We start from the raw sequence: 19,778 nt of genomic DNA, 5'->3' as shown, positions 1-19,778 counted from the left end.
CTATGGTAGTAATTCGAGGGTTTGTGACATCTGTAGAGTACTTGGACATTACTGCAGACCACATTCATGTCTTCCCCGACGGCGATAGAATCTGCTAGCTGGATAACTGTCCATATCACAAGACAGCAATTGTGCTATAGTGTCTTGATGAGATGATAGTGGCTTCCTTCCCACCCAATTCGCCTAACCTTAATCCGATAGAACGCTATCGGGCGCCACTTCCTTGTCCAGTGAAATATCCTGGCAGATTAAGGACTCGAAACAGGAACCTTTTCCTTTCACCAGCGAGTTCTCCCGCCATTATTTCAGTCGCTAAGCAACGACTCGTCAATAACCTTACTTCGAGGAGTGCTAGTCCCAAAGTTGCGCAGGAGAACATGTGTTAAGTTTGGAAGGTAGGAATTGAGGTACTGTCGAAAGTAGAGCTGTGAGGACAGACCCGAGTCGTGCTCACACAGCTCCATTGGTAAAACAGTTGGCCGTCAAAAAGAGAGGTCACGGGTTCGAGTCCCACTCTGGCACACAGATTAAACCTGCCAGGTTCGAGTCCCACTCTGGCGCACAGTTTTAATCTGCCAGGAAGTTTCATAACAGTGCACACACTGCTGCAGAGCGAAAACTTGTTCCGGTCAACAGCCCGTCATTTGTGGGAGTTTTGTGAACTATACACAGAAATCTGGTGCCAAATACGTCCGGAAACCAGCCAATGACTTGTTTCGGCTCATAACTGTGTGCATAGTATTTACCAGAATGTAGTGGTGGTCATTTCTCCTCGTGAACGCCGCGCAGTAATTAGTAGTACGTTGCATTATTGACGTAAATTCTGGTTCGGAAGAGAAGAAGAAAATCTTCAATACGTCTCAAATCATGTTTTAAATAAGTTTGTGACACTACACTAGATACGAGAAATCTGAGCTGGAATATCTATAACTTATTTTGTACGGTTATGTCACAGATCGTCAGTGTTCGAGGCTGTTATTAGTCTAGTTGGTAAAAATCGATTTTACCTATTGTCGGGCGGATTTTTATGATTGCATACGTATTATAAAAAGGAATGTACGGTCGTGCTCAAAAGTATCCGAACGACCTGAATTGCATTACACCTGATTCGCATACGACCCTCATAACGCAGCTGTCTGACAGGTCCTCAATCGCTCCACAGTACAGTCGTTTGACTATTGAAAATGGATCCAACAAATCACCACTAGAAAACATTGCTCTGTATTGCAGTAAATCAAGATGTGAAGTAATACCACGATACTACAAATATCAGGGAACACCTTATCACAGATAAGACTGTCCTTAAGGCTTGTAAGCTCACATTTATAACAATAAATGACATAGCTGAAATGTTACCACTCTCATTATTACGTCAGATAGGTAATGCACGTAGTAAGTTCGTCGTATTCACGATTTCCTCTTCAAAGTAACATATTGTACTTATTTTTTAACACAAAATGACATTAAAAATTTAACTTTTTCGCGAGATGCTAGTTGAGAATATGTAATAACTTCAAATGACACGGCGAACCGTCTCGTTCTGCATATGGATTCAAACCCAGGTCATGCAGACTAAGCAAAGATTTCGTGACTGACGGAAACTAACAGTCATTCCTGACTATGCATACAGAGAGTGATATACCTAGATTTTAGACAGTATCAGTTAGGAAATATCAATATTGAATTACGTAACGCAAACATTTTTAACGGACGCGAATTCCTACCCAGCATCTATTGTCCCTGTTAACGAACTACAAGAGATATTAAATATTGCTTCTTCTCTCTCTCCCTATCTAAAAACACTGTCTGAAGTTGGAATCGAACCCAGACCATAGATATATGAACCTATCATCAGCCCAACAGACCACCAAACCCTCTTCTTATTGAGGGGTTCATTTTTCTATCATAACGCCGTTGTACCTCACTGGCTGAGAATTCTGACACACAGGCTCCCTGTAGTGGTTTGCAGCATGTTCAGTACATTCATTTACTTGGTTGACCGAATCGCCATGAACTAGCTACCTCGGCTGCCCATTGCATACATTCGACTCTATTTTGTAATCACCGAAATATAATCATGTAACTGCCATCTACACAGAACTGCCAACAGTGTAGGATGCAGAAATTTAAGCAGAAAGTGTTCCTTTCTAATTGAGCTACTCTATTGCGCTATCTGTTTGTTGAAAACGTCATGCAGTGCAAAAGAAAAGCTGTAACTGTCTGTCTCTCAGAAGTCTACATCTGGCCATATGTATTATCTCACAACACTGTGGAATTCGGAAGTTCTGGAGGAATTGTTCTTGACTCCTACACTAAAAGATAAGCCACAAGGAAGAGGATTTGGTGGTCTTTTGGACTGCTGATAGATTCATATACTCATGGACTGGGTTCGATTCCAACTTCTGCCGATGATTTTTGGTAGGGAGAGTCAGATTCTGATCTCTTCTGGCTACGCCAAGTGAAGAAGGTATAATGGCATTGTGGTCTGAAATTCACATTAAACATGATATTCCTTCTCTGCCAAGTAGACATTAGGTTGAACCACAAAAAAGTCAGGAGTGGCGACATGTAGAAACTCTATCGCCAGTAAGCTTCCTTATACTAGTTGATTATTTCCAGTGACGAACCAAACGCTATGTAGGATCACAGGACACTTATTCATCTTATATTTGAGTTTCCGTATGTCGATAAAATTGGTTCTGAACTGGGAATGCAACTCAGACCGCCCTTAACGCGAAATTTGATCCCTTCGTGACAGTACAGCTCGATTACAATTTGTCGTTTGTTCAAAACTGCTGATTCCTCAACATTTCCACATATTGCGAGTGAATGGGTTGAATCCTGGCCCGGAACTAAAGTTTTCATTATGTATTATCAAGCTCTAGCATGAGAACACCTATCTGCTGGTGGATAATAATTTTGATTTTTAATGCATTTTCATTCGTTGTCAACACTATTGGTATCTGACGTTTTGGTCTCCCAGTGAGACACAGAACTATTTGCGAGATCACTGTAAGTTCAAGGATGCTATTCCGAGCTGCTGCTGGAGAAGAATTCGTTAGCTCACGTCTCTTTGTGTGTAGTCAACAACGATATGTGTGGGATTCGATTATCACTCAGCACTGATCTCTTCGTCATATTATTTCTAGTTCAAAAATGCTCACAAGTCGCTGCTGGCGCGACAAACCCATATTTAACGTTCGTTTTCTCTAGAATATAACAGCGATAGTTGCCGGGTTGGAGTCCTTGGAAGGAAAAATTAATATTTCGCCCCGTCATTTCAATTTAAACATCTTGCTACTGCCGATAAAATGCGATATGTCACAGTGATTGTGCTTCGATAACAACCCGATTAGGTTCTGGGTTCGAATCCCTGTCCAACACAAAGCTTTACCACACGGCATATCAAGTTAGTTACTTGTGAAGAAGCAATATTTAATATCTCTTGTAGCTCGTTAACAGGGACAATAGATGCTGGGTAGGAATTCGCGTCCGTTAAAAATGTTTACGTTACGTAATTCAATATTGATATTTCCTAACTGATACTGTCTAAAATCTAGGTATATCACTCACTCTCTGTATGCATAGTCAGGAATGACTGTTAGTTTCCGTCAGTCACGAAATCTTTGCTTAGTCTGCACGACCTGGGTTTTAATCCATATGAAGAACGAGACGGTTCGCCGTGTCATTTGAAGTTATTACATATTCTCAACTAGCAGCTCGTGAAAAAGTTAAATTTTTAATGTCATTTTGTGTTAAATAATAAGTACGATGTGTTACTTTGAAGAGGAAATCACGAATACAACGAACTTACTACGTTCATTAGCTTTCTGACGTTTAATGAGAGTGGTAACATTTCAGTCATGCCATTTATTGTAATAAATGTGAGCGTACAAGCCTGATGGACGGTCCTATCTGTGATAAGGTGTTCCCTGATATTTGTAGTATCGTGGTATTACTTTACATCTTGAGTTATTGCAATACAGAGCAATGTTTTCTAGTGGTGTGGTGTTGGAACTATTTTCAATAGTTAAACCACTGTACCGAGGAACGATTAGAGGACCTGTCAGACAGCTGCGTTATGAGGGTTGTATGCGAATCAGCGAAATGCAGTTCAGGTCGTTCGGATACTTTTGAGCACGACTGTACGTACGTTAAGTACGAATGTTCCGTATGTTCTGCTAAACCAATTGCCTGATTTCAATCAAACTTGATTCAAATATTACTTTGAAATAAATCGCTGTGTGCCTAAAAACAACCCATCTATCAAAGATTTGAGAGTGGGGGTAAAATGCGTTATACCCAGACTTTATTAATCCAGTAATGAGTATAAGAGCACATAGTGTCTCGCAACAAAGTTTACACGTAATTTCAAACCTTTACGAGACGTTTTGTCACTGATAATCTCAACAAAAAAAAGGAAAGCAAAAAAGTTTATCGCTTACTACATTTTCGCTAGTCATGTAGTAAAACTGCTCTCCAAGCATTATGTTTTAATTTATTAATTCTTTACCATAAACTCTATTCGTGACATATTTCGCAGTCATGTTCGCTTATATCACTGAATATACGCGCAACTTTATATCTCAGTACGGCCCCATCATGCATGACTTTTAAATTTATTCCTTCTTCGCTATTAACACTATTCACAATACATTTAACAGACACTATCCACATATCCCGCTGAATTTGTCTACAAAATTATATCACCGTACGGCACACATTTCAGGTGATATGATCATTCAGTTGCGTGAAAACGAAACTGAGGGCGAAACTGGCTAGAAATACAGGTGAACTAGGTGTAAAAATGTGTGTGAAATTTGTCAAATATATGTGAAATGTGCATGCGCGAGTAGAGCCAGAGCTAAAGAGCTCCTTATAAAGTCGTGGATCCATATCAACCCAATTTGGTACACATACGGCCTACTATCTGGACCAAGAACTAGCCGGCCGCGTGGCCGTGCGGTTCTAGGGGCTTCAGTCCGGAACCGCGAGACTGCTACGGTCGCAGGTTCGAATCCTGCCTCGGGCATAGATGCCTATGATGTCCTTAGGTTAGTTAGGTTTAAGTAGTTCTAAGTTCCAGGGGACTGATGACCTCAGATGCTAAGTCCCATAGTGCTCAGAGCCATTTTGAACCAAGAACTAGCAACCTCCTATCGATGTCCTTTGTGAATATCAGAGCCTCTCGCAGACACAACAAATTGCCTCTTACATAGCCACTGCGACAGAGCAACAGCCGTCCGGTGTAGCCGAGCGGTTCTAGGCGCTTCAGTCTGGAGCCGCGCGACCGCTACGGTCGCAGGTTCGAATCCTGCCTCGGGCGTGGATGTGTATGATGTCCTTAGATTAGTTAGGTTTAAATAGTTCTAAGTTCTAGGGGACTGATGACCTCAGATGTTAAGTCCCATAGTGCTCAGAGACATTTTGAACCATTTGAACAGAGCAACACATGCGTGTCCTTTGTTTTTGCAGTTGCACCATTTCACTCTTACGGCCCGTCAGAGACCGTCTATAGTCCAAATATTTCGTTTCAATGACGGAGACAGTTTTAGTAACGGTATCTTCTAACTCATAGGTCTTCTGACTTATTTTATGCTGCCCTACGAATTCCCTTGTAGCCGCAGCCTCAGAGTAGTATTTGCAACCTACGTCCTCGGTTATCTGTAACACATATTCCAATCTGTGTCGTCCCTCACAGTTTTTACTCTCTATGCGTCCTTCTAGCACAATGGAAGCTATTTCCTAAAGTCTTAGCACATGTCCTAGCACCCTGAGCCTCCTTGTGGGTGTTGTTTTCATTGTGTTCCTCTCTTTGACGATTCTGTGGACAACCTCCTCCCTCTGTATCTTGTCAGCCGTAAGGAAACAGGAACATCCTCAAAATTATCAGTGGAACGCTGGATGCATAAGCATCATTGACTTAAACTGTGCAGTGCCAAGTTTGAAACATCACCTTTAAGGACACATACCAGGTGCATTTAGTGGCTACTAGTGCCTGTGAAAAATACTAAAGGAAAAAGAAAACCGATTGCCAATAAAACAACGAATCTATTCAACATATTCAAATAATTAACGATTTGTTTATGTATTTACGCAAATTTCATGTATGTGTTAATAAGGTTTTTTAATACAGAACAGCCTAATGTAAGTCTTATTTTATGTGTTTCAATACAAACGTACAAACGTTTCTTGTAATCCATATCTGATGAGCTGCCTGACAGCCCCTTGAGGTGAACCCATTCTGTGTCGAGGTTCGTGACCTACCACTTCATCGTTCTAGCTGCTCGGATCCGCACCATCCGCACCATTCTAGAATGGGTCCTGTCGACAAGGGTGACACTTCTATCCTGCGGAGGTCCAGCTCAACTCAATACAAAAGATCATACGTCGACTGCTACAACCCCAAAATATTTAAACTTCCCAAACCAACTCGTCTAACATACGTACTAATACGTTTTTCTCCTTTCCATACGTTGAAAATTATTGCGCAGTATGAAACAAACGAAAGTAAATGAATCTTATAAAGTCTGAACTAACGTCTGCTACAAACGAAAATAATTTTTTTCCTTTACATTATGTGTACAGTGGAAGCTTCTACAGTGAGATCGTTCTCTACAAGTTTGACTGCCAAATGTTTAAGTCCCTGCTCTCCTTGAGTGGAGCGCACTGGAACAGACTAACACGTAAGTTGCGATCTGTACGACTTCACAGTTTATACAGTCTTGCCAAATGAGTCTGACAGAATATCAACAGGCCCGTGGGCACGTTGCCAATGTCCCTAGACGGAGAAGGTGGCGTGAGGTCTAGTCGGGGCTGTAGCCTGAGCAGACTTCTTCTCTTGGCTGAATGCGTCGTAACTGCCGTGATCGGAGCGGGAGAGGTCCTAAATAACCGCAGGGCAGAGGTTCACTTCGTCCTGATTGGCTGCACGTGATATTGGCGGATGCTGCAAAAGGTTTGTGGCAGGAGCGACCTCTCTTACTGATTTACTCGTCCTCTATGCTTTGGTCCAGTGCAAATGGCGGAGCCGGAACGTAACGCAGCCACAGGGGCTGATCTGGCAACCATGCGGACGCCAGTGTGATGCAGTGTGGTGTCGGCGCCTGAAGGCTTTTGAGAGACGCCAGACATATGGTATCAAATAATCGTCAGCTGATATTAGCAGATCAAGATTCGAATGTAGTAAGCACGTTCAAATGGAAGTATGTCGCAGAGATCAGGAGGCTGGAACAGGGTAGTCTAGCATGAAGAGCTGGAACAAATGAGTGTTAGGATTGAAAATCATAATAATCTGGTTTACGGATGAAAATGTGAAAGAAACATAAAATCGAAGTGGAAGCAAATTCTTGTGTAAATGTCATTCATAGATGTCAATGATAAACTGTATCAATTTGTTTCCACTTACAAGGAAACATCACCAACCCGGCGTCATATTGTGAAAGGGAAAAAGTATGCACGCAAGGTGTCAGCCCATGCAATCGATCCAGTGCAAAAAATTGGTCCATAATTCTGACATTAGGTATTTATGATCTTCTGAATGTACAACTTTTAAATTCAGTGCGCTCTGAGTGTTTCTCGCTCGCTGCTCCCCAGTGCAACCACCTGATGCCCGGACACGAAGCACTGTACCACCGCAGTGCCAACCAGAGCCCTCCTATTCGCGGGATTTTGAAGCGAGGGAAGACGAGGGAGCAGATGGACACATCTACCAAACGTCTTACTAAATCTTGTTCGAGAACACAAGTTATTCTACGAGAAAAATATATAAGTAATTTGAGTACACTACATAATAAGTCAACCTCACTATCATATACGTTCCGTATAACATTACTGTCGTACGGTATTCCGTAGCTATGTAGAATGAATAAACCTAAGCATCTGAAGAATTATTATCAAATGAAGTTGATTTTCGATTTTAAATTTAATCGTGAGAATCACATTGATGTACAGGCATTTCACTATAATATTGGCAGCTTTAAAATCCAGCTAAAATAACACACAACAGTAATGTTACTAATGAAGTAGCGCTCCGCTACTTCTTTAATGACACTCATCGGTGACAGTCATTTACACTGTATTGGTAGTTCAAATGGCCCTAGTACTATGGGACTTAACAACTGAGGTCATCAGACCCTTAGAACTTAGAACTACTTAAACCTAACTAACCTAAGGACATCACACACATCCATGCCCCAGGCAGGATTAGAATCTGCGACCGTAGCAACAGCGCTGTTCCGGACTGAAGCGCCTAGAACCACTCGGGCTTAACGGCCGGAGCTGTATTTGTGACTGAGAACAAAAAGATTCAGAGCAAAGAGTTCTGTGGCATAAACTACAGTTTAACGAACGTAACAAAGAACAAAAGTTGTTACCAACGTCACAGCAGTATTTCACAAACCGCTTCCTCACTACACCGTTCAGTACTTCGCGCGCAGCTGCAGTGTGCCAGAGGGGTGGCAGAGAACCGGTGCGTGCGAAATTTATAAGCTGTACTTTCGGAAGGTTATAAGAGTGTACTACCAGAATTATTGCCCAAATTTTCGAGTGGTATCGACTTATGTGGCTGGTATCAAGCAAGTGTGCTCTTGAATAAGATTTTCACTCTGCAGCGGAGTGTACGCCGATATGAAACTTCTTGGCAGATTAAAACTGTGTGCCGGACCGAGACTCGAACTCGGGACCTTTGTCTTTCGCGGGCAAGTGCTCTACCATCTGAGCTACCCAAGCACGACTCACGCCCCGTCCTCACATATTTACTTCCGCCAGTATCTCGTCTCCTACTTTCCAAACTTCACAGAAGGTCTCCTGCGAACCTAGTAGAGCACTTGCCCGCGAAAGGCAAAGGTCCTGAGTTCGAGTCTCGGTCCGACACACAGTTTTAATCTGCGAGGAAGTTTCAAGTCTGCTCTTGTCCCGCTAAAATATGAGGTCTAGTTCATTTTCTTTCATTACTTGCGGCTTTCGAGCAAAAGTTTGTTACATCTGTGATATGTTTTTGATCAGCCTGGGTGCCGCTAGTGTATTGCCAGCAACAGCCGACACTTCTCCCAAATCGATGTCGCTGGTAGTAGCAGACGAGATTAAGAAAAAAGTAATCCATTGTTCCCTAGCAACGTTCATTGGCATTTGTAACAAATTTGCAAATCTTAGGAGTTAGTCATTGAGTTCTAAATGTCATCTGGATAAAGAAAAGTTACTTAATTTTTGGTTCGTTTGTAGGTAAACGTCTGTAGTCATAGAAACCCATTGCCACAGTACCGTACCACGTTCGTGGAGGGGCGAGAACTAGGTAGCGCAGCCTACTGATAAACTTACAAGGGAGCTGCTCCTATTAGCCATCGCCGATTTCGTCCCAATTTATGGTGTATGCGGGGCTTGGACAGAAATTAAAGAGGCAGGAGGGGAAGCTACAGACCACCACGTGTGTGGAAAAAATGGACTTTTTGTGCGAGTCGAGCTGAACTTGAGTCATTTACGTTACGGTAGGTCTTAGGCAGCGGACAGCGCAGTGGAAAGAGAACAGACTGCCAATAGGAGGATCGTCTGGTCGAGTCCCAATGGAAAAATTTTTTCTTTTAATTTTAGTTTTTATGTTATTTACTCTGCAAGTAAGCCAGAATAATGCTAAAAAAAAATGGTTCAAATGGCTCTGAGCACTATGGGACTCAACTGCTGTGGTCATAAGTCCCCTAGAACTTAGAACTACTCAGGATTCGAACCTGCGACCGTAGCGGTCGTGCGGTTCCAGACTGTAGCGCCTTTAACCGCTCGGCCACTAATGCTCAACAGAAATTTCCCGCGTGGGACTACAAGGCGTACAAGAGAGATTCGTGTATAAAATTAGATACATGTCTTATTTCACAGTTGTCGGTTTACACGTCCTGAAGTGATACTGATCGTAAAAACAGGGCAGCGGCAATTTTATCTGCGGGTTGCACAGATTATGAAGGCCGGTTTTTTTACAGTTGTGTGGCTGTTTTTAAGTTTCTATACTAAAATAATATTCTTATTGTGTTCTCAGAGTAGTCTCGAAAAATTAACACTTCTCGTTCGAGAGAGAGCACGGGAAGAGCAGCCCTACATATCCCAATCCCCTACGGCCAATGGGCCTCTTTTACCTGCATCGGGAACATAACTTTCGTGTGCACCTACTGAGGGCTGCTCGAAGATCAAAATGGAACTAACGGAGTACTAAATCCAGTACGCAGTAATTAAATTTCCTTCCTAGAAAGTCGTGGACGCCTTTAGTTTTCATGCTTTATATCAAAATATTAATAAATACAATATAGTCCGCATGCTTTGCTGAGTCGTAATGCTTGCCTCCAATGCCCGGTTGGAGATTTTCTGTCCACATCATCCTTTCACTTTCATCACCGGCGCGCAAGTCGCCCCATGTGGCGACGACTGAAATAAGACTTGTACTCGGCGGCTAAACTTCCCCGGATGTGGCCTCCATGCCAACAATGAAACAGGCTCATTTCCATTTAAAATACAATATACTAAGGTTTATTTAGGTTCATATGCAGCTGTAAGTAATGTAAAAATTTGAAAAACGAAAGTTGCTACACAGGAACTTTATCTCACAACCCTTAGATTGCCATTCTGTTCACTTCCAGCTACGCCAACGGCTGTCCGGAAACTACAATAGTATAAATGCCTCATGACTCTCCCGACCTTCGCGAAAAATGCTGTTTTTTTCCAAACGCTTTACAATGTGGAACTTCCACTTCTGTCACTTTCATTTCTGGCCAAGCCCTGCATACACCATATATTTGGACGAAACCGGTGCGGTCCCGTTATTGGCATCGTGTGATATGTGGCAAGCCTGGCGGGACGGCGGGGATGGAGGGAGGTCATAGGGCTACAACCATATTCACCTACCTTTCAGTGGGGTTGCCTGCCCTCAGGCGCTTGGGCAGCCACAAGGCTGAATGGGTATCGACGTCTCTGACAGGTACGTGTTTAATGTGCTCAACAAAGGGGTATAGTGGCACTGATGGTGTTGCAGAATTGATGGATCTTAGAGGGGCAATTTGCCGTTTTATTCTCACACATGTTAATGTTGCTGCCCATATGATCACGCCGCAGGAGGACACCAAACATAGGGGCTGACAAAGCATAAAAACCCTTTGGTCCTCCGGACTACGTTCTCATTTCTTCGAACGGTTTTCTTCCGGTCCTCAGTGGTTCCATCTTGTATGCGAGGGTAAAAACTGCGATCACACTACACTCCAAAGGAATTAATAGGGTTGCAGCCCAAAGACCCCCTCAGAGTATAATTGAACTACCAAAGTGCGGTGCATCAATGTCGGACGTTGTTATGAATGTTGTTTTGTCACTCATCACATTGAGAACTATCGTTTTAGCCCGCTTAATGTGTGGGGCATCAGTGCCCGGAGGGAAGGGATTGTTTCATTAACACATTTTATGCTTTAGTTCTCTTTGTTTAACATGTTTCCCTCACCCCCCCCCCCCCTCCCTCACAATGAGAAAACCGCCTGATTTCAACGCTGGGACTCGCGGTTCGGACCACCATCGCAGAGGAGTCTAAAGTGGGGGTGAAATGTGAGTAAGTGTAGGTGTGACGACCTTCCAATCGTGAGAGACGCCCTCGGTAGAGCTGGGCTGAATTGTGGTAAAATATAGTGCCAATGTGACATCGTTAACACAACTTACGCCTAGTATGGACTGAGTGTGGCCTTTTTCAAAATGGTTCAAATGGCTCTGAGCACTATGGGACTTAACATCTGAGGTCATCAGTCCCCTAGAACTTAGAACTACTTAAACCTAACTAACCTAAGGACATCACACACATCCATGCCCTAGGCAGGATTCGAACCTGCGACCGTAGCGGTCACGCGGTTCCAGACTGAAGCGCCTAGAACCGCTCAGCCACACCGGCCGGCTGGCCATTTTCCCATATGTGCTGTTTGAAGCAGGGCGTCACACCCTTGCACCATTACAGTGGAAGGTTGCAAGCAGCTCTGAGTCAGATTTGAAACTTATGCGTCACAAATGGACACAATTCCGGTGTTACGGAAAGTGATCCTTTGTGTTACGCGGTGTAGTTACGCTGTAAACTCAAAAGTTTGCCGTCAGTTCTGACTCGCGCCGAAACGTCTCGCAGGGGGTCAGTGTTCTAGGTGTGAGTGTTGTCATGCGGTAGGCAGACCTGGAAATATGTGTACGGTGGAGGTTTGCAGCGCCTGCCACACGTGTTACGAAATTTTGTTCGAGAAAATTATATAAGTACTGTAAGTACACTACATAATAAGTCAAACTCACTATCATATACGTTCGATTTAACATTACTCTCGTGCGATAGAATAAATAAACCTAAGCAGGTTTCGACGATGGCCTTGTTATGGCTCCGGACTGTGGTGGAGTTTTACATCGTTGCGGGTAACTCATTTTCTGCGTTAGAGGGAGACCAATCAATGCTGAGTTGCTGGAGGTGAACGGCTACAATGCACCATTGCACCATTACATTACTCACTGATTAGGTGGAGGAAATGTTTCCATTTAGGTCAAAGATGCCCCAATTACGAATAACAAAGCGGCTCACCATCTTTCTGGGAAGAACCAGGAATCACGAGAGAAGTAAATGCTCTGGTGCTCGAAGATATTAGTGAAAATCAGTCGCCGATCAGTCAACATTTTGAATATGATAAAGTTTGTTAAGGACATTTTGAAGTATTTTCAAAAGTATTCTGTTTGTTACACCTCGTAAGACAGACCAATTTTGGCCTTACAGGCCATTTTGAAACGTGGTCTACAGAGAAATAAGTATAAGTTTGGCTTAATGACATAGAAAAATATTTTACAATGGACAGCCTAAAATTATACTTAAGGGTGTCGAGGTATTCTACAAGAATCCTGTAAATAAATGGCGACAGGAAAGCAGAAAATGATGAAGTTTGCTGCCTGCTTATTTCAAGGAGTACTCACACCCACTCAAAAAGGCAGCCGAATTGAGGCAGGAGAAGAAATGTGCAGATGTGCCAGGCCAATTCAGGAGACTTCTTTCGCGACGTAATTGCCGCGGACGAGTGTTGGGTATATCATTATGGCCCCCAAAACTAAGTAGGTAAGTAGGCAGTTAAAAACCTAGATTCACTGCAGCAGAAAAGAGCGACGATGCAGCCATCATCTGACAAGCTGACGCCGAATTTAGACTGGGACTATCACGATGTGGTGCTACCAGATAATGCTCGTAAAAGGTAAACTGTTCTAGGAGCACACTACCGAAATATGTTGACGAGGTCGCGACAGGTTGTCAAGACGAAACCTCATTGGAAACTATCCCAAGTCACACATGGTGCGTCTTTGCGCTATGAAACTTTGGCACCGTCTGCCCTCTGCAATCCCAACCACCCAACAGCAATCGGTATTTCCCTGATGTGGTACCTGTGGTGTCACCTAAATGACTAGGTGCCAACGCAAGGTAAGGTACCACAAGTAAGCATAGTCGCTGCCAGACGTAGCGACGAATGGGTCAGAGTCGGCGTAGACAGGCGCAGAACAGTTTGCACACACCGTCGTTTCAGATCGCTAACTTACTTCTCAATTCAAAGCCGTTCAGTCCAGTATCCAATCATCGCACAAGACGACAGCATCGTCTGTTACCGAGCCAGCAGCGTAACAGTTCTATTAGAACTCTGCATAAATCTTTATCGTCAACTGTGAGAAGAGATCATGTCTTCTTCTGTACCAAATCATATGTTAATGTTGTGTGACAGTAATAAACCCTCATGACAATCCTCAGGTCATGTATTGTTACAAAGTTAAGTGCTTGAACTGGTTCAAATTGGAATAAAGTGATCTAATATTTTATATGTAGTATCATCTCAGCTTCCACCAGGAATAAGGCTGAAAACCCGCGAATGTGCCGACGAGTGTTATTTCATCCGGTAAAATTGTACCCAGTCAATTCTTTGAAAACGATGACGAGAAGATTTCGAAACGGAATGTTTTCAGAGCACCCAAAAAGCATATTTCTATAGGCAAGGTCGCCAAACCATTCATCGTCGGGAAAAATGAGTTTAAGTGAGGAGCAAATTTGTACAGAAGGACTAGCTTAGGACCTGCTGCTTCGCTCACGTAGATTTTATGGGCTGCAGTGGTTTTTTTTATTTGACCGAATATTTATGTTGTTCGCAAATTGCAAAACCTTCTAAGCTTCTCAAGGTAATTAATGAAGGCGATATAAGCATGGTCTTTTCCGGATGTACTTCTGGCCAAAAAGCGGTTCTGGTAACCGGAGTCCAAAGTTCTTGTTAATTACGCCTTTTGCGTTCTTGTTCTTAAAACATTATTTGTTATGTCTGTTGGGAATGTAAAAGATACTGGAGGTCTGATTTCATGCTAAATGCCGTTACCTCTGGTCCATGTTTGGCTGCAGTCGCTTGCTTACTTGGTGTTTGTCATTGGCACCAACAGCCTTGAAACGAGTTGATTATTTATTTTTATGTTTTTAATTTGTTTCCGCCCATTAATTTGATCCTGTTGTCACAGGCCAGCATTAAATGTTATTTGTCCTATGTTTAAGTTGGCCATTCATTCGTTTGAATACCGAGTTGTATGGGGAGAATAGATCCGATTGGTACAGCTGATCTTAACTAGCTTATTGAGTGCGTCCGGTATTAAGATTTATGTTATGTGAGTATTGTAACTTGTCCTAGTCGATGCTGCACCTTTTGCTTCGTTCTATTCGAATACGCTTCCGTCATCAGTACTTTTGCAAGTTTCAGCCTAGCTGCATTATGCTTCTACCAAGTTTTCCTGAACTGCTTGTTGATGGTTTCTTATCGAAGAGTTAATAGCTATCGGCGTTAGCTACAAGCGCTTTTGTTTTAACTTATTTGTGGGGTTTAAATTATTTTTTAGTGTTGTGAAAGTTTATTCTAAATTTTTTTCTCGATGCGAGCAACGCAATGTGTGATCCTGTGGCACTTTGATGATCTCCGCTCTTTTCTGAACTAGTTATTGTGAGTTTTGTAAATAAATTTTATTCATATCAGTGACTGCGCTGTTTACCCAGAGTCCTGTAGAGTGGCGCACCCAGTGCTGCGAACTGGTTTCTGATTTGAGCTCTGGCCACACTCGAATGATAGTAAAAAAAAGCTTATTTGATAGTTTCTGGCATTTATAACTGCGTTGTAAGCGTTTGGGCAACCATTTTCTTCTTGTTCATTAATGAGTGCAATACTGGTTTATTTTAATTGATATTGTGTGTGTGTGTTTTTTGATGACCTAGCCCTACCACTCTGCAAGCATCTAGCTCACTGGCCTTTCACTGAATTTTTTAGAGGCAGTGTTGCGCTTCATGCGTGTTACATGATTTATGTTGTGTGGTGTTACCGGTAAGTTCAGCTCTGTCGGTGATACACTGCCCAAGTAGTGGATGGTGGGTGAAAAGAACTGAACAGTGCTGTTTCTACGTTCAGGGACTGAAGACAGTAGCAAGTAGTCAATAAGGGAATCATTGAGAACTGAGAAGTTATTTGAAAGATAGGATACAAAATGTTTAGCTTTGCTCAAGCTGTCAGATGAGGAATAAGTGTTTTCTAAAAATTAAAAGCAAGTTTTTGGCACTTACTAAGTTTCATTTGTTTCTCTGTGAGTCCACAGAGAGGTACAATATAATCCGCATGATTCATAGAGGCAGATCATAGCTTTTGGAGGGAGGATGGGCTGGTTAGAAAACGGCGGCTGAGAAGGTCTTGGCCGGGTAAGAGGTGGTGTAAGGAATAATATTGGGTGTCGGAAGTTCAGTGGGTGAAACAATACGAGTGTCTGTGGATTCCTGTTGGTAAGAAAATAGTCTCGGATAAATTCTGGACGGATATTGAAAACGATGCATGGAATAAAATATTATGTAGATTATAGAGAGTAAGACAGGCACATCATAGCTACCAATAGACTTATGTCATGGCATGATGCAATCAATGAATTAGGAGACGCCAAAATATTTTCTGGGGTTGTATTACTTTCAGAATGGGCGAGCTGTGAAAAGATGGCTGTATTGACTTGAAGAAAGTCCATAAAATGACGTCACTGGTGGATTTATGCAATGGATCTGCTATAGATGTTTGTCAGCAGCAATAATGTTGGTAGAAAAGGTGAAGTTATACAGGACGGAATGATGAGACCTCGCGGTTCTAGGCGCTCAGTCCGGAACCGCGCGACTGCTACGGTCGCAGGTTCGAATCCTGCCTCGGACATGGATGTGTGTGATGTCCTTAGGTTAGTTAGGTTTAAGTAGTTCTAAGTTCTAGGGGACTGATGACCACAAATGTTTAGTCCCATAGTGCTCAGAGCCAATGATGAGACCACATATATTTGGTGGCAGAGGCAGTGACAGAGTATGACGGGAATATTGTGCAGGCAACGTTTTCGACTGATGGCCAATTTGAAATCCTACTTGACCTGCGTAATGGAGTTGTCTAGATGGTGTATGGTATATTGGAAGATTTAGAAGGTGCTGTAGTGTTGAAGGAAGAGTGGATATTCCTAATTACTAGTTCATTTGTTGGGAGGGAATGTATATTATAGAACAAGGTCGTTTTCACGCAACATAGAGCATTCGGGAGTGGTTTGTGTGTGTAACGCATGGAGAGGTTTTATGGTCCAGGGGTTTGGAGTGGTTGAATAACAAGTATGCTTGATTGTAGAAGAAGTGGAGTCGATCATTATACGAATCACAGAGTGGGCTGTAAGGGAAATTCGTTTGAAGGATTGTCGTCAATGAAATGTGTGCATCCTTTGCAATGTTACACCCATAAATATTGTAGTGTCTACATCTGTCAGAGGTCGGTCGAGAGACATAATGACTTGGGTCATATAGGTACTGTCAGTTCTGGCCTGGTAGGTGGGAACCTGGCTTCAGATTTGGTGAAATGAGTGTGATGGGAGTCGTTTTAGACAACGGATGTAGGAAATGAAGCGATGTTGCGACATTGTCATAGAAAATGAGAGAGAAAGACTTTACACTGCCGACAGATGCATGCTTCAACTTTTCCAATTGCCAGAAACAGATGCACTTCGGACTGTGATAAGACGGGGAATGGGATAGTGATAGATCACCTTCGTACTGGTGGTGATATATCAGGGCTCCCGTAGTAACTAAATGATGGAGTGAAGAGATTATTTCCGTAAATATGTGGATGAGAAAAGTAAGGCTTGAGTGGTTGCTGATATGGGGGATTTACCAAATTTTTTATATCAAGTACCGGGTGATCAAAAAGTCAGTATAAATTTGAAAACTGAATAAATCACGGAATAATGTAGATAGAGAGGTACAAATTGACACACATGCTTGGAATGACATGGGGTTTTATTAGAACCAAAAAAATACAAACGTTCTAAAAATGTCCGACAGATGGCGTTTCATCTGATCAGAATAGCAATAATTTGCATAACAAAGTAAGACAAAGCAAAGATGATGTTCTTTGCAGGAAATGATCAATATGTCCACCATCATTCCTCAACAATAGCTGTAGTCGAGGAATAATGTTGTGAACAGTACTGTAAACCATGTCTAGATTTATGGTGAGGCATTGGCGTCGGATGTTGTCTTTCAGCATCCCTAGAGATGTCGGTCGATCACGATACACTTGCGACTTTAGGTAACCCCAAAGCCAATAATCCCATGGACTGAGGTCTGGGGACCTGGGAGGCCAAGCATGACGAAAGTGGCGGCTGAGACGATCATCACCAAACGACGCACGCAAGAGATCTTTCACGCGTCTAGCGATATGGGGTGTTTTTTTTGTTCTAATAAAACCCCATGTCATTCCAAGCATGTGTGTCAATTTTTACCTCTCTGTCCACATTATTCCGTGGTTTATTAAGTTTTCAAATTTATACTGACTTTTTGATCACCCGGTATGTTTTTAATTTCAGTGCCTGCTCCTTCACTGTGTAACACCACAAGGCCACCGCCAAATGATCACATAACCACTACACATTGCTGCAAGCAGCTGTCTCAGTGTGAAGTCTGGTACCAGAACGTCAGCACGAACAATATTCAACAACCAGTGATTTAACAAAAACCGAGTTCAGCACTATGCCAGAGTGACTATGTGATACCTCAAGCGTCTAGATGACAATAACGCGGGTCATGATGCATATAGATAACAACCATGCAGCCAGCATGGTGCACTGAGTCGACAACTACTGTAGATCGGGCTACTGCCATCTCAGGACTCGGCCAGCCTGCAGTCTCAGGTTGTAGTTCGACCTCTGGATAAGACTGCCTGTACTGCGAACCGCCGCTGGGGTAGCTAGCGACAACACCCATCTGCCGTATTATCGTGAATCACTGCTACGTCGCCAGTGCTTTTCCAACAGTTAACTGGCACTGGGCTACCTGTCCAGCTGGAAAGATATGCTTTGAGCCACGTTGAACTGTTTTTAGCCATGACCAAGGACGGGTTCGAAGGCCGTCCTGACCACTGGACGTATCTAACCTGTTCAACTGTAGGAGATACAGATGATTGAAACATGACCATTTCTGACTTTGCTCTTATTTCCCACCGGTTAACCTGGATGAAGAGGTTGGAAATGCCACCTGCTCCTATAACCTCCATTGGGGTCGACACTGTCTAATGCTGCGGCGGCCGCTGTGGCCGAACGGTTCTAGGCGCTTCAATCCGGATCCGCGCTGCTGCTACGGTCGCAGGTTCGAATCTTGCCTCGGGCATGGGTGTGTGATGTCCTTAGGTTAGCTAGGTTTAAGTAGTTCAAAGATTAGGGGACTGATCTCAGATGTTAATTCTCATAGTGCTTAGAGCCATTTGGACCATTTTATCTAATGCTGCCACCTATGTTATTGTCCGCCCAGATAGCTGAGTGGTAAGCGCGACGGACTGTCATGCCAAGGCGCTCGGGTTCGATTCCCGACTGGGTCGGAGATTTTCTCTTCTCATCCCTGTCGACACGCAAGTCGCCGAAGTGGCACCAACTCAAAAGACTTGCACCAGGCGACAGGTCTACCCGACAGGAGGCCGTAACCACATTACATTTCCATACTTATGTTACTACAGCGAAGTTGGCACCGATTCACTTGACAGTTTTAGTTAGGATGGGAGGATGATACAGGAATAGGGATTGTTGATTGCCCTGGGACGCTAACGGTGATAGGAGCTAAGACGTTTTCTTCACCAGAGGTTGAAATAAGTGAGTTTGCAAAGGAGATCAGTGTGGATGTCAGGAATATGAACCTTGATTAGTACAAAGCCTTTGCTGGAATATGTCTGCGTATTTTCATCTCTAGGGTTAGAGAATTGGGGTTAAGTGATTTTATGTATAGAGGAAAGAGACAGTGGTGTTAATAACATATAAATGTGGTGCAGGGGAAGCAGCTTTGTCCATATACTTTGTGGTGTATGGTTAGGTTTGGGGCTTTTTGGTGTGTGCTCTGACGAGTTTCTGTAAATACTTACTGGTGACTGGGGGAGTGATGGCAGGTGTGGTGTGGGAGGTTGTGAAATATGTAGGTTATTTATACTTGGAATAGCTCATCCAGCATGGATATCGGCGGTAGGAGTGCTGCCAGGGATTAATAGAATAATTGAAGCCTCTGCTTGGGGTATCATGTTGTCTTGCAATGGTGGCTACAGTTGATTGTTACTGGTTATCGGAAAACTGAGACGGATATTTTGGAAGAGACTGGTATACAATATACGTGGTAGACGTTGGACGGAATATTGTAGGAAGGGGAAGATAATTCTAGAGAGAGCAGTGAAACGATGTACGTCAAACTGGAACAGTTG

This window comes from Schistocerca piceifrons, chromosome 7 (assembly GCF_021461385.2).
Source record: "Schistocerca piceifrons isolate TAMUIC-IGC-003096 chromosome 7, iqSchPice1.1, whole genome shotgun sequence".
Taxonomy (NCBI): Eukaryota; Metazoa; Arthropoda; class Insecta; order Orthoptera; family Acrididae; genus Schistocerca; species Schistocerca piceifrons.
Note: the sequence above shows the minus strand (reverse complement) of the source record.